The sequence below is a fragment of the Pinus tabuliformis genome, chromosome 9 (assembly GCF_031772625.1).
Source record: "Pinus tabuliformis cultivar Carrire ecotype Pingquan chromosome 9, CPIR1, whole genome shotgun sequence".
Lineage (NCBI taxonomy): Eukaryota > Viridiplantae > Streptophyta > Pinopsida > Pinales > Pinaceae > Pinus > Pinus tabuliformis.
In genome coordinates, this window is record NC_142307.1 from 526,717,046 (window position 1) to 526,733,281 (window position 16,236).

The following is a 16,236-nucleotide window of genomic DNA, read 5'->3' on the forward strand; positions in this document are numbered from 1 at the left end:
AAATTTTTACTGTAAATTAACTTGATAATGCAATATAACCAAAGAAAAATACTTTAACCTATTTCTACAATTAATTTGCGGAAACTTAAAATATTTGAGCAAGATCAAGTTGAACACATATAACCAGAAGAAGAATCAATGCACATGAAACACAGAAGAATACTCAGGGGAAAGCCTCAGCTAAAAACCCCACTATCTGTATTATCATACAAGTTGGAAATATCTCAGAATTACACCAAGCCTTAGCTCTCACAGCTAGCCAGCTCTCAGTACAATCCTCATAGATGCTCACAGGAAAAATAGACTTCTCATAAACCTTCTCCTCTGCCCTCCAAGCTCCTATTTCCTTGTGCAGTTTCTCCTGGGTGATCCTCCTGTTACCAAGTGGAACACTGATCTCTCACACTAATCTCACACCCTGTAAAACTGCGCAATCCTCAAGGAATGAATTCCTTCTGCATGCATGAGTTTTGTTTATAAGAAAACACATGCAACTGATAGTACACTATCCCTGTCTTTAATCTCAATTGGGTCTTTCTCAGAATAGACATGCATGAGTTAATGATGAGAGAATCTTCAGTTATCTGGAGTACACTAGTTGAGTGCATGCATGCATCAACTAACTGATAACTCACAATTAGTTCCTCAAATAGTTTGGAACTAATTTAACTGGACTTAACTCAGTAAACTGAGCTAACTAATTACAAATCAAATATAACTCAATCGTATCTCCTTAATTAAGGGATAATCTCCTTAATTTAAGGGATAATTGTTGCATGACTTCAGAAGGACTTCTAACTTGAATTTCTCCAACTAATTAACTCAAGATGAATTAATTAATTATTTTTCATGCAGCTGGTGAGACTAAATTTGAATTTTAATTCAAGGACAAATTAAAACTGGAATATTTTTGTTGCCACATTTCAACACTCCCTCTCAGGAAGAAAGGGATTATCTGCCACCCTGATCCTGTCTCTATGGAACTCGAATTTACACTTTGACAATGCCTTTTTCAAAATGTCAGCATCTTACTCCTCTGTTGAAATATATTGTAGCAACATGATCCTCCTCGCTACACAGTCTCTGAGATGATGGTACCAAATTGTGAAAAATGTACCAGATCTTCCCCGAGATTTCTACTTAATATAGTCCTCGTTTCACTCTTTAAAACCAAAAAATAAAATTATTGTGAAAATTATCAATCTTAATTTGTTTATGAAATGTACTTAATTTATCATTAATTATAAATAAAGAATAATAAGATTCTTAATCTCTTTGTTCCTTATAAAGTTATATACATCAAGCCAACAACGCAGATCAAAAGCTTTAGAAGACAAACTTTCGGTTCAATTTTCCGCCCTCCTCTTATTTGTGAGTATTAATTTAATCCATTAAAAAACTCAGTTTAATGAAAGTCAAAGGAATCGTATTTACTTGATACGCATTTAAGTCTCCATCATATTTTATTATATAGTGTCGTGTGGGGGAATTGGTTATCTGTTGATATCGGTATAAACTTAATTATACTGTTTTTTACTATTAAAAGCATTAGTTAAAGCATTAATATTAAAGTTTAAATTTATTTTTAAATATTTATTTAATTATAAATATATTATTATAATAATATTTTATTGATTTATTAAATATAAATTAATTGATGATAAAGTATTATATTAAAGTGTTTTTTTTGGTGAATATTGTTTTTTAATGGGAATTAATAATTTATTTAGATATATGTAACAGTTGGCAAGTTATATATATTAGAAGTTTATAATTAGTTTGAAGATTATTGATATAAAAATTATCACTATATTAAATATTAGTATGATCTAAATTAAGTGCAATTTTAAATTATTTTCACAACTTAAACACCCCTCAAACAAAGTCTTACAGAAATTAGGAAATTAAAAACTTAATATTCTTTTATTAGATTTTAAATCAAAAATGAAAAGCTATACGTATATTGTAACTCATTAACCAATTATCTTAAAAGATGATATTATTTTGAATGATGATAATGAATCAATCTAAATTCACAAATAACAATAAACAATAAATGTCAAATAAATTCTCTCAATATAATAATAAACATATTAAAAAACTAAACCATCATATTTTAATATATTAAAAAGTTTACTATTTTTAATATATTTCATGTGTATTTTAAATAATAAATTAAAAAGTGTAAGTATAATTTGATTTTATCCTTAATTATATTATTTAAATAAATTATATTAAAGTTTTGAGAATAAACACATAAGAGAAGTTTGGCCCAGTCCTTTTAAATCATCCAATGTGGTTCATCCTTGGGACAAGGTGGAGAATCAGATCATGAAATCTAATTAAATATTTATTATTTTTAATATTTAAAAGATATATTAATTTCTATAATAATATTTTTATTTTTATAATTTAAATAGTATTTTTTAATAATTTCATATATTTACCTATTTATCTGTCAAGGAAGAGGTTTATTTTTTGTTTTTAACGTTTAGATCAATTTTTTTACTATTATGGTAGTTAGTTTTTTTTTTTTACTTTTATATTTATTTTGACTTTCTAACCTATTATTTTGGAATTCTTTGGAGCATCTCAACACTATTTAGTTTTCTTGTTAGATCACATCTTTCATATTTGTCCTAATGATGAACCCAGTAGTGGGTTCCAAATGTTGACACATAAATGATATGTGATTATTCTGAAAAAAGTTTTCCAACCAGTTATTTTATAATATTTAATTGAAATATACAATATCTCATAATTATATTTTTACTTTTATACCAATAAAATAAAAGTGAATGGAAAATTTTTATAACACACGTTGAAATTCAACACATAAAATATGACATGAGATTAAGGTTAGAATTAATAAAAGCTTTAAGTTTGGAACTTATTTATAAATGATATATAATTTTCAAAAAAATTTAAAACTATTTTTTTGTCTAATAGGAAAACAAAATTGATTCAAGACCATAAAGCTAAAATAAATTATGAGTTGAGAGTCTTTATTATAAGGCTCTATGAAAATATTATTGTTAAGTTTAGGAACATTAAGGGGTGGTCAAAAGAAATTAACTGTAATATAGGAATCAAGTAATGTTGTCCCTTATCCCCTATTCTCTCTCGCATTTACATTGATAAGTTAAAATGTTGGTTAGAAGAAGCTAGTTGTACTAATTGGATTCTCTTTAGTATATATGTCATCCTTCTTTTTGTGATAATGATATTGTTCTGATGGCACAAAATCCTTATGACCTCAATAACCATCTAGGAATTTGTTAAGCCATATATAAGCTCCATGTTAACCCGAAAACCCTTTAGTGATCCCTAGATATTGAGTGATTACATTTCGATTGTTATAATGTTATGTAGGCTAGAACCCCTCATGGTCTCATTTTATTATTATTGTATCCCTTGTCTCTCATATATATATACTAAGGAGACCTTGCCTTTGGATCATCAAATATTGTCTTGTTCATTGTATTTATTGTATAAGGAGGTTTCCCCCTCAAAGTGGACTGTAATTATTGGTTTCTTATCATTGTTAAGGCACAAGGATCATAACATTTTGCATTAGAGCTCTTGATCCTAGGGTTTTGCTGCTTCAAATAGATCATTGTGGCATTTTCTCTATAAATTTGTTTCTATGAGGTTTCAGGTGGTGAAACCTAGAGAAGATTGAAAAGATATCCTAAGAAACCTTTGGTTCAAGTTTCAAATATTGGTTTGTTGCCTTGTCGAAGATATGGTCCAAGGAAATTAGAGTTTCTAAATGCTCCTAAATTCTCTCTCAAACAAGTCAATTCGGCGTTTTTGCTATAACTTTTTTTCTACGAGGCTTCAATAATAATAATAATAATAACAAGGATATGTGACTGCTCTAAGACTAGTACCTTCCCCCTGTCACCCTGGGAAAATGGTGTTGCCAACAATGCAATGTCATATTATTGTTCATAAGCATATTTGTATATGAATACATTATAACAAAGTTACAAATACAACTAGGGAGATAATAATGAGGACACGTTGAACCACCTATAAGGTGCCATTGCAAAAAAAATCCTTTTCAAATTGCATTTGGATTGGGAAAAAACTATTCTTATTGGGTTTTAGGTCTTAGGTTTGGGGATCATAGGAGCCAGAAAAAAATTGTTTCTATGAGAAGTTATGCAATATAACCTAGTTAGGAATGGAAGGTGTTGTTACTTACTCTTGCAGACAATTTCTGGAGCTAGAGAGGAATTGTTTCCATGAGAAGTCATGCTACATAACTTAATTTGGAATGGAAGGTGTTGTTACTTATCCTTGTAGACAATTTATGGTTGGGAAATTGTGTCAAGGCAACAAGATGTGGAGATTTTTGAAAATATGGTTGCTAATGGTTAAAGTTGTTGCTTGATAATAAAGCATTGTTCCTCTAGAAGTTTAACCGCAAAAGCAACATTCAACTATGACAATTAAAATCATTAAAATAGATGATAGAAGAGAAGAGATACTATCAAACCACATTTACATTCAATTTGAATATAGAAGCTTTATGATAAAGAAAATAAAAGCATACAAAATAATATTCTAGTACCTTTACAATAAACAAACTTTAATTATATGAAAGCACGACAACAATATATAATACTAACAAATTGTCTGCATTATAATATCAGTGTTGAACATAACATTGCTGAGAGAAATAAGGTTAGTTGATTATTAACTTGACCTCTCTATTGTTCCATATAATAAAAATATGTTTAGATGAATTGATGATGAAAATAAAAACAACAAAAAACACTCACCTAAGATGACAAACTGTCATATGATGAAAACAAAATCCTTTGATTAAACTTGGCAAAATTCCAAAGCTTCAAAAATATTGATTACAAGTTACAATACCAAAAGCCAACCCTTCATATGAGTTGATTTCTAAATTTTATACAAAATTACAAATTAAACTAATTATTGTTGCATCACAACAATCTTAGGATTTGAAACTCAAAATAGAAAGAAATAAAACAATGTGCTTATGATGATACATATGTCTGGCAGTTGAGATTTTTCTGGTCAATCTCATAATTTTCTTGGAAGAATATGTACCAACCATTCTCAATCCTATCCAACTGGATAATTAAAATTCATCATCTTTCTATAGGCTATGTCTAGATCAGTGCATTTTTTATATATAGGTGTGATAGGAAATAATGTTCTTTGTTGAATGGTGTTGTCATTGATGCCAATGTTAGTCTTTGAATGCTCTTAATATTCATGTGCAGATTACATTAATTGGAAGCTCCAATAGACAAGAATCCTTGGATGGAAGAGAAGGAATCCAAACCCATGTGGTGTGATTATGATGCCTCGCGTTTGATGAGGAAATTGGATGAGAATATCAGTGTTTTTCATCTCATGGCCATCATCATTTGATTGTATTTGTTATGTTGCTTGCAAAGATAGGTGGCACGTCATGTAGGTCTTCTTGGTTGAGGAGATATGCCTTCTTAAAGATGAAGCCCCAAAATTAAGGTGCCCCAAACGAATAATAATAATTCTATATATGGGGAAAAACCACATTAGAACCAAATTTATTAATATATGTGAATGTTCGATTGGGACATTATGGTTATTTGATCATATGGATCTAAATCTCAAGGGTTGGTCACATTGATGTTTTTGTTAATAGTCATGGTCATTTATTTTTTAATTGTATAACACACCTCGTTGAGGACTTTATCTGAGTTGATCACTCTATTACAACAATCGACTTGTATTTTTAACCAATTGGTGTAGGGCCGGCTCATGGGACCACCACTGGAGTACAAATATCCATGGCAGAGATTGTAAAGTCTTTCGGGAAAGTGAATAAAACACATGTTCAAGTTACAATCTCGATGTATTATATATGGGAGCGAAGTCAAAATTAGTTAACAATGGTCGAGCTCTATCACAATTAAGCATTGATGAGCCCAGTGTGTCTTAGAATCAAAAGATTCAAAGCCTAAATCCTTTTCATCTGCTTCGTCTCAAGTTGAACATAGATGCTCAGGGGTGCCATATTTCTCCTCAATCTTTATAATAAATACTAAATAAGAGAGCCAACTAATTTGAAGACATGGAGGCCAAGTGTCTGTATTCAGATAATTTTTGTGAAAGTTATTTGCCTGTGAAAGATCAACCCCCCCTCCCTTTTATTAAACTTCAAAGAGCGGGGGGAGTTGATCTTTGAGTTGTCAATATAGAATGCTAATCTCGTTAGCACTTATAAGATGTGTGAATTTTAATGTAGCGTCATTTGATATTACAAATTAAACTTTAATTATAAAAATAAAAATAAATTTTATATTTAAAACATATTTAATCAAAAACTTGTGAATGGAATTTTGAGATTTGGAAATGCTCACAAACCACTTCTATGGGAGACCAAACCTCTCATACATATGGCTAATACGGATCCCAATGATGCATGAAATGTCCTTGGATTTACTCAACTAACCAAGGAACAAGGGCCCTAAGTATGTCAACCAGCCTTAAATACTTTTAGATTTGCTCATTAAATCATTTTTCCAAAGATTTTGGGTGCAACCATTTTTGCAAACTTTTTGATGGTACCAAATAAAATATTTAGGATAAGGGCACTTTGACAATCAATTGGCATACATAATAAATGAAACCATCACTCAAATAGGAGCAACATATAACCCAAGAAATTTTATTAGATCTAATGTTAAAAGTGCATACATCATTCAAAATTCCTCAACCTCACAAAGTAACATGATATCGTTGGAACATACCATGAGATTGTTGGAAATACTGAGAGGGGGGTGAATCAATATTTCTTTTCAATTGTTACTTTTACCAGTTAGATCATTTATATTTAGAACACAAAATGAATAGTAAGAATAAATGCTTTTATTAATTCTTCAATAAATCAAGTACAATATATGTAGAGCTCCAACCCTAGGTGAAGACATCGATCTTCAATCTCCCAGGCTCCAATCTATATTTGCCTACTTAAAGGTTTTTGGATCTACTTGTTATGCATTTATTCCTAAGCATCAAAGAAACAAATTAAATGTCAGAAGTCGCAAGTGAATTTTTTTGGGATATTCCAGTACTTCAAAAGCATACAAATTATATGATGAAGAAAACAAAAAAAAAATTCTTTCAAGAGATGTCATTTTTTTAGAATCTACAAAAAAATTCTCTACTATAGATAAACAACTTGCCCATTTAGAGAAATTTGCATCCAAGAAATATTATTTTGAATCCGAAAATACAGTTCCACATACTAAGGGGGGAATTCCCATTCTGGATCAGTATGTGGATTTTCCATTTTTAATTCATGAAGATGTTACTGTTGAGGAAAGTTTGGAAGATAATATTGTTTTTGTAGAATAAGAAAGTCTTCCTGAAGAAGTTCCTGGAGAACCTACACTTCAAGATGAGCAGTCTTCACAACCACCTCAAGAATATTTGAGAAGATCCACTCATATTCACAAACTTCCAAGAAAATATGATGATTATGAGACAACCAATGCTTCTACAGGTAATGTTTCTTATGATTGTAATTATTACACATTTAGTGAACCTAGTTGTTTTGAATAAGAAACTAATTGTGATGAATGGAAGGATGCAATGAAGAAAGAATATGATGCCCTTATTAAAAATGACACATGGAGGTTGGTGGATCCTCCTACTGGCATCAAACCTATTGGTTGTAAATGGATCTATAAATTCAAATATAAAGGAGATGGTTCACTTGACAAATACAAGGCCAGACTTGTAGCTAAATGTTATGCTCAGAAGGAAGGTGTTGATTATACAAAGACTTTTTCTCCTACAACAAAATGGGGCACAATCAGAACTCTGTTTTCTCTTGCAACATAAAAAGGATGGAATATACATCATATGGATGTGGAAATAGCCTTTTTGAATGGAGATTTAAAGAGGATGTCTACATGTTTCAACCTGAGGGCTTTGTTGTCAAAGGAAAAAAAAAAAACGTATGCAAATTGGTCAAGGCATTATATGGACTGAAACAAGCATCTCGTGCTTGGTATGAAAAGTTAACTGAACACCTCCTTAAGATGAATTACAAACTTTTTGACCTGGATGATGCAACTTTATTTGTCAAAAAAATTGGAAAATATGTTGTATATCTAGTTGTCTATGTTTAATGGTTTGATGATTACATGGAACAATGACGGTTATATAACGTCTATTAAAAGAGGGTTGCATAAAATCTTTGACATGAAAGATTTGGGTATGTTGCATTATTATTTAGGAATTGAAGCTGCTCAACAACCCAAACACATTTTCATTTCTCAGAAGAAGTGCCTTGGACAACTATTAAACATATTTGGAAAACAGAATTGTAACCTTGTTTCTACTCCTATGGAGTAGAATTTGCAATTTACTTCTACTAAAGGAAGTCCATTTGATAATCCAATAAAGTACAGACAACTTGTTGGAAGTTTAATTTTTCTAACTACTACTAGACCTGACATTAATTTTTTTGTAGTTGTAATTTCTAAGTTCATGCATCAGCCTTGTGAAGGTCATTGGAATGCAACAAAGAGAGTGTTGAAATACTTGAAGGGCACTCAAACTTTTGGCATAAAATATTCCAAAGTTGCAGATCTCACTGGATATTCAGATTCTAACTTTGATGGTGATAAGGAGAATGGGGTCTCTACTTCTGGTTATCTGATGAATCTTAGATCAACAACCATTAGCTAGAGGTCACACAAGCAATCTGTACCTGTTGATTCTACCACTGAAGCCGAATATGTTGCAACATGAACCAGGTGGATATTGGTGGCCACTCGCCTATTCCATTTGGACCCCCACTATTGTTTCTTTTTAGTTTCCTTAATTGTAGCACAACTTACTATTGTTGGCAGTTTTTCAGGTTCGTAACTTTCATAACCATTTTGAGAGACTAAAAGACCATTTTATGGAAAACAGAGAGATTAGAAAAGTCCCAAATCGGAATACCGATTTGTTTTTGACCTCGTCTTTGAGATCTTCGAAACAAGGTATTATGATAGCGAAACGAAGATTGTATGCCAAAGTTACAACCACGGGAATTTGATGTACCAATTTACCCAAATGGGACCCACAATTTTTTATCAGGAACTTAAAATTTGCCAAAAATTCAAAGTGTCATAATATTGATATTATTAGCTTTAGATCGAAGAGCTCGTCATTTTTTTATGAATCCGATGGTGTGAATGGAACTCAAATCCGAGCTCGTATGCAGAAGTTAGAGCAAGTCAAAGTTCAGGGTTGACTTGATGACATGGCAGGATTGCATGACATGGCAAAGCCCTTCAGTGAATGAGGAGGCGCCAAGTGGTAGGTCGTCATTGGCCCCCGCATACCACATATCGAAGAAAAAGACAAGTCGGCGTTAAAGAATTGGTCCCCGGCACAGAGCAGGTTGCGATGCAATGCGATCGTAATCGCATATCGCATAATGTTAAGAATCGGCCCCGACACAGTCAGGGTTGCGATGTGATATATCACAATCGCATATCGCACCCAGTACCCGTCGATATATATATGTCACCACCAATAACGCCGATTGTGATTTGCGATGGGGAACTTCCAGACTCGATATTGTTATACATTGTATTTTATAACCTTGGCAGATCCGTTGCTATCGCAATGTATGGACTTTGATATCCATCGAGGGGAAGTACTGATTGTGATAGGACTGCCAAATGCGATTTTTTATGCATTGAGATTTATAATCTTGGCAGGTCCGTGTTATTGCAGAATGCATGTTGTGTTGATACGCCGAAGGTTTAAGCGTCGATTGCAATTGCGATGGGGTTCCCGGATGCGATATATTATATGTTGTATTTAATAATCCTGATAGGTCCGCAGAGCGCCTGATGTAAGGGTCTGTACACTAATGGACTTCATCGATTGCGATATTCGACAGGGATGCGGAACCATAGCCTTTTCCATCATACCAACACTCCTCATGTGACCACTCGGCCCTTAACTGCGAGATAGGCGGGAATGATGGCAGAATCGTTGATTTCGATGGAAATTCCAGTTTTAATTGCGGATAATGAATTTAACTGGCATTAAGTCAGATTTGGAGGAGAAAATTGTGGAAACACTGGCAGAAGTCATAACTAAGGCAATTTTCGACCAAATGGGATGCAAAAAGAGACTATATACCCATTTTTGGACATTTTGAACTCATTGGAATAGGTTTTAGGAACAAAGGAGCACTTCTAGATATCATTTTTGTAAAGTGAAGCCTATGGGTACCCTAGTCAACTAGAGTGTTGATTCAGTTTGTGGAGGAGTATGAAGGTGGAGATGACCTTGCAGGGGTCTTCCAGCCTCCATGTACTTTCTGAAGCAGCCATTACAGCAGCGTTGTAGCTTTATTTATTCTTTTCTCTATATGTGTTTGGAGAAATAGACTTGTTTAAGTACTTCAAGTGGATTGTAGTATTGTTTATGCTCTTGGAAGTTGCAGTATGTTGTCTTGATTTAAGAGCCCTTAGCTTGCTGATTGTTTCATGACTAATTGTAGGTGGTCATGTGTTTAGAGTGAGAGTTCTTTGTAGAAGAATGTTTCCTTGAAGGGGAAACTAGCCACTCTTTTTGTCAGCACACTTATGTACTCTTTACCACTGAAGAATTTTGAGCATAATGAGAAGGGGTCATGCCTTTAGAGCTGATCCAAGGAGATGTAGCCCAGGAGGGGTGAACTCCTTTATCAATGGATGGTGTATTATTTTTTGATGCATACTTCCATTCAGTGTTTTGGTTTCATGTTTTAAGTTTTCTTCATGAAACTAACTTAAGTAAAAACACATAAAATTCATGTTTTTACTTGCTATTTTGGAGTCAAACCTCAAGCACATTTTTTTATATTCTGATGAGGGGAATTAGCACAACATTACTAATCTGTCCCAATTCAGATCAGGTTGGTATCAGAGCTATGGTTTGCTTTGTGCAAGGAGGAATTGACTGTTGTTTGCAAGTGAATGTGTTTTGAAGCTCATTGAGGAGAAGGTTTTGGAAAGGAGAGCAAGATTGTTACAATATCTACCACCAAGTTCTACCTCAAATTGTAGTAGAAGCTTCAAGCAAAGCATGTCCCAAGGAGGAGAGCCTGCAAGAATGTCAGAGGATGTGAAGGCTTTTAGAAAGGCTTTCTTAGACATGGAAGAAATGGTGAAAGTCCTCTATGAAGAGAGGAATACCAAATTGGAAGCTAAAATCTCTATACTTCCAAGAGGATAATGTTCTCCAAGGGAAGAAGGTAACAAGAATCGTGATAAACCACCATATTCTCCACAATCTTCATGTTTTTCTACAACAATTATGCAAGATGCTAGTGTAGAAAGTCCCTCCGAGAAGGTAGATGGACAAGTTTGTACCTTTTTTCCATATGATGTGGAAGATGAGGTTCTATCGACACCCAAATCTGAGGAACTAAAAGAAGAGAGCCGAAGAGTCCAAGAGGACACATCTCGAATCAAAAGGGAAATCGAAAAAATCTTCATGTGTCAATCAAAAGATGAAGCAAATGGTAAGAATTTACATGCTTCTTCCTTATGTGAAAGTGTTGATGTAAATTCATTTGCAGCCTTTGAAAAACACAGTAAAGGCATTGGATCCAAGCTCTTGACCAAGATGGGTTACAAGGGAGGAGGCCTTGGAGTAAACCAGCAAGGAATTAAAAATTCAATTGAGGCCAAGGAGAGGCCTAAATACGAAGGCTTAGGCTATGTTGCAAAAGAAGAGTGGTCTTCTAGCGACAGTTCATGGATATCGTGTTCCTTTTTCCATAAGAAAGGACACGAGGAGGCAAGATGTTGGGAGTTGCATCCAGAAATGGTTCCCACTTGGTTCCTCAAGTGTAAGGAGTACTTACAATACATAACGTCTCCAAGAGATGTAAAAGATGAAGAATAAGGAAAGTTGAGTTCTTCTTGCCACACAAGTTCCTCATGCAAGCAGCGTAAGCCAAAGGACAACAAACAGAGGTATAATCGTTCTATTAATTTGAATGTTGTTCATGATGGAAAACAAAATGCATATTTGAATAACATGTTGAGGAAAATGTTTCCATGCACCTTGTTCCTTTCATCTAACCATTGTATAGATAAGTGTGATAAAAGGAAAACAATCAACAATACGATGTTTATGTCTACTAGAATTGAGACCAAAAGGAGAAAATCTCATCTAAGAATAAAGGCAAGTGAACCGAAAGGAGATCAAAAGAACTTCTGTACTCACTGCAATATCAATGGACATTAGATCGAGAAAATCTTTTCTCCTAACCCTACCCAACAACATAGCCCACGACCAAGCTAGCATTCCCATGGCAATCATAGCCCAAGACGAAGATGGATATACCATTCCAATGGGATTTACTTGATTTATGTCGTGCATAATAACATTCCCACGGGCTTCAATGAACTTATAACAAAGAGCACCACCTATAATCAAATTGATGTTGCCCCCATATTTTCCTTAAACTTTGTCGAGATATCTTTAGATGTACCCCACGATTTTTAATTATTAGTAGGGACACTCACCCTTCAAATTAGAAGCTTAAACTGTCTCGAGATATATTTAGAGGGACCCCACATTTTATAATTATTAGTAGGGACACTCACCGTTCAAAGCAGAAGCTTGAAGTCATCCCAGCTCCACACTTCAAATAAAAAAACTATATATAATATTTCAATCATTTCATTTAATTGTTTTCTATTTTTTTTTAATGTTTTAAATAACAAATTATCCATATCCGAGTCTAAATAACAAATTAGAGTAAAATAAACCTTTATTATTAAAAAAAATAAACAAGCTCAATTTTTTTTTTGTTGATATTTTTATATTTATAAAATAAGTAATGAAGATTAGTTTTAATTAATTTCTAAATTTTTAGAAATTATTTTGAAAGTTTATTAAAATTTTGGTAAAAATTAAATATTAAATTTAAATTTTTTTAGAAATTGAAAATTATTTTTTGAATTTTTTAAATTTGAATTTTTTATTTTTTGTATTGGTGGAACACTAATTTATGTGGTCTAGAATCAAATTTTCACAATTAAAAATTGTTTTAAAAAAATAAAAACAAAAAATTGCCAAGTTTTTTGGAATTTTTTTTTTTTTTTTTAATTTATGGATTTTTCCATAATTAATATTTTCTTTTCAAAAAAATGGTCATTTCCGGCTTTTATTAACCATACAAAAACAACAAAGTTGTATATTACGATGTTTTTTCCTAGTTGATTTTCTTCATATTTTCCTTTCTCATTTTGATTATTGAATGGACTTGTTAAAACAATTTCCTCAATAAACCTTATCTATATTATATATTTTCTCAATTTAATTTTATCCTGATACAATATAAAAAAATAAAATTTAAGTGAACCTACAATATGTAAGATTTTTTCTTTTGTCTTTACAATTTTAATCATAGCTTACATATATATATATATATGGAATTTTTGTACTCACACTTAAGCCTTTGTGTAAGTAAATTTTTATTTCAATATACTAGACATTGTAATTTTGGGCATATATATTGTCAAAATGTTTTGACTTTCAATTAATTTGCAAATTTTTAAAAACTATTTGGAAGTTTATTAACGTTTTGGTAATATTAAATATTAAACTTATGTTTTTACAATTTGAAAATTATTTTTTGAATTTTTAAAACTTGAAAAAATCTCTCTAACAGTCAAGCCAAGTGCCCTCGTAAAATAATTATCGAAAAAAAAAAATAAAAAAAAATAATAATAATATAATAATAATAATAATAATAATAATAATTTGGATTTTCCATAATTAATATTTTCTTTAAAAAAAACCAGTTGTCATTAGGTTTTGAGCTTTTACTAACCATGGAAACTGACCCAAAAAAAAAAAAAAAAATAGCAACCCTATTACATTGATTTTTAGCTTCTTGATATTCATTATTGAATGGACTTTGTTCAATCATTTTTTTCAATAAAACTTACCTATATTATATATTTTCACAATTCAATTTTAAAGCATGATGCAATATAAAAAATAAAATTTAAGTCATCATTACAATAAACAAGATTTTCTCTTTTGTTTTCACATTTTTAATCATAACTTAATATTTTGTCTATTGTCTTCACAATTTCAATAATAACTTAATATACTAGACATTGTAATTTTTTATATTAGATATTTTATCACATATAAATTCTTTGCATACAATTAAGATTCCATGAGATATTTCATATCAATTTGATTTTTTGGACATAAAAATTATTTGATGTTGAATTAGGATAGCTATAAATTTAAAGTTAAAGATATACCTTCTTAAATAAGATATTTTATTACATATGAATTCTTTGCCATGCAATTCAAATGTCATGAGATACTTCATATCAATTTGATTTTTTGGACATAAAAATTATTTAATGTTGAATTAGGATAACTATAAATTTAAAGTTAAATAAATAGTTTCTTAAATAATTAGCTATATATATGACATTGTAGTTTGTCCTCTTTATTTGGTCTCATAAGTTAAAGATGGAATAAAGTGGGCACAAGCACATTTCAATAAACTCTTAATTTTTGTAAAAAACAATAATGTTGGGGCTAATGTTTCGCACTTATCCCATGTTTCATCCAAAATTATATATGCTCCTATCTTTATTTTTCTCAAAGGTTATCCAGTCCATTAATTACTCTTGTTACTTCCCTATATCATATTCAAACGTGTTTCATTATTAGATTTATGGATTTGTTCAAACATTAAATAATTTCTAACAATTACTTTTTGCATATAAGGCATGTACTAAGTAGCAACACTGCATATGATACTAGTTTTAATAAAGTGAAAACAAACTACCAAGAATATATACTAATAAATTATAATTTAGCAAAAGCCCAAATTTTACAGTGTGGGTGAGCCTACTCCTTGAGTCTTATCATGAGCCTACTCCTTGAGTCTTATTACAATGGGCCAAAGATGGCCCCCTATGGAATTTGAAATTGGGTTTAAGGGATATCCTATTGTTGCAAGCACTTGATTGTCTTAAGAAGAAGCTTTTTTATTATATAATTTTTTTTAATCATAAAAAATCAGTAACTACTTGGAGTAATCTGGATTTTTATTATATGATTTTATTAAATAAACCAAATTAAACTTAAGAAAAATGTCGTAATTACACATTTTTAGATTTATTTTTTCACTATTGTGTGTTTTGAAACACTGATTCTAATAATATTTTTTATTCATTTAATTAATAAAGTTAAATAATATTTTTTTAATTATTTAGATATTTTTAGATTGCTTTTTTCACTCGCATATATTTGAAAAGCTTATTCTCAATATATTTTTTACTCTGTTTTATTAACATTTAATTAACAAAGTTAGATAACAGAAATGAGGGTTTATGGAGAATTGATCATTTTGAAAAAATCATTGTCACTATTATACAAGGTACATCTATTTTATAAATATCATAAATAGAACAATTACAATATGTCTCCAAAAACTTAAACTCATGCCACTAGAAACTGATTTTCAAAAAAAACACTCAGCTAAAATCCTTAAAAAAATAACAAAATAAAACATAAAAATAAACTAAAATTTACTTATATATACTTATAACAAAAAAAATTAAAATTTATTAGTTACACATTACAATTAACCTAAATAATGAAATTAAATATTTCAGATCTTTAATAAAATATATTAAAAAAAAAAACAAAACAAAAACAACATACATTTTGACGGTGACCAAGAAAACAACTTGTCATGCCCATACATCAACGTCTCATTCTGATTTTTAAGAAGATAGAGTGTTGATTATGTGAAGTAAATATGGTTAAGAAGATTAAAATATTATTTATCAAAAAAATTATAATGTTGTATATAATTTCTTATATTTAATAGTTTATTTTTGTTTTTTTTAATTAACTGTATTAAAGAAAATTAATATAATTATATTTTAATATATAAATTATATAAAGAAACTAATTTTTGATGTGTGTATTTTCACAAATTTTAATAATGAATTTTTAGATGTTTGGAGTTCAAAACCGTTTGAGAACTGAAAATAATATTGAGTATTTTTATTGGGAGGTTGAGAGGAAAGGCTATCCTGAAATGTATACCTCTGATATGGTATTATCTTTATATATATATATATTGAAATTTGTGATTTTCTTTTGAATAGATCTTTGTATGTATGAAAAATATATATATTTAAAATCACATAG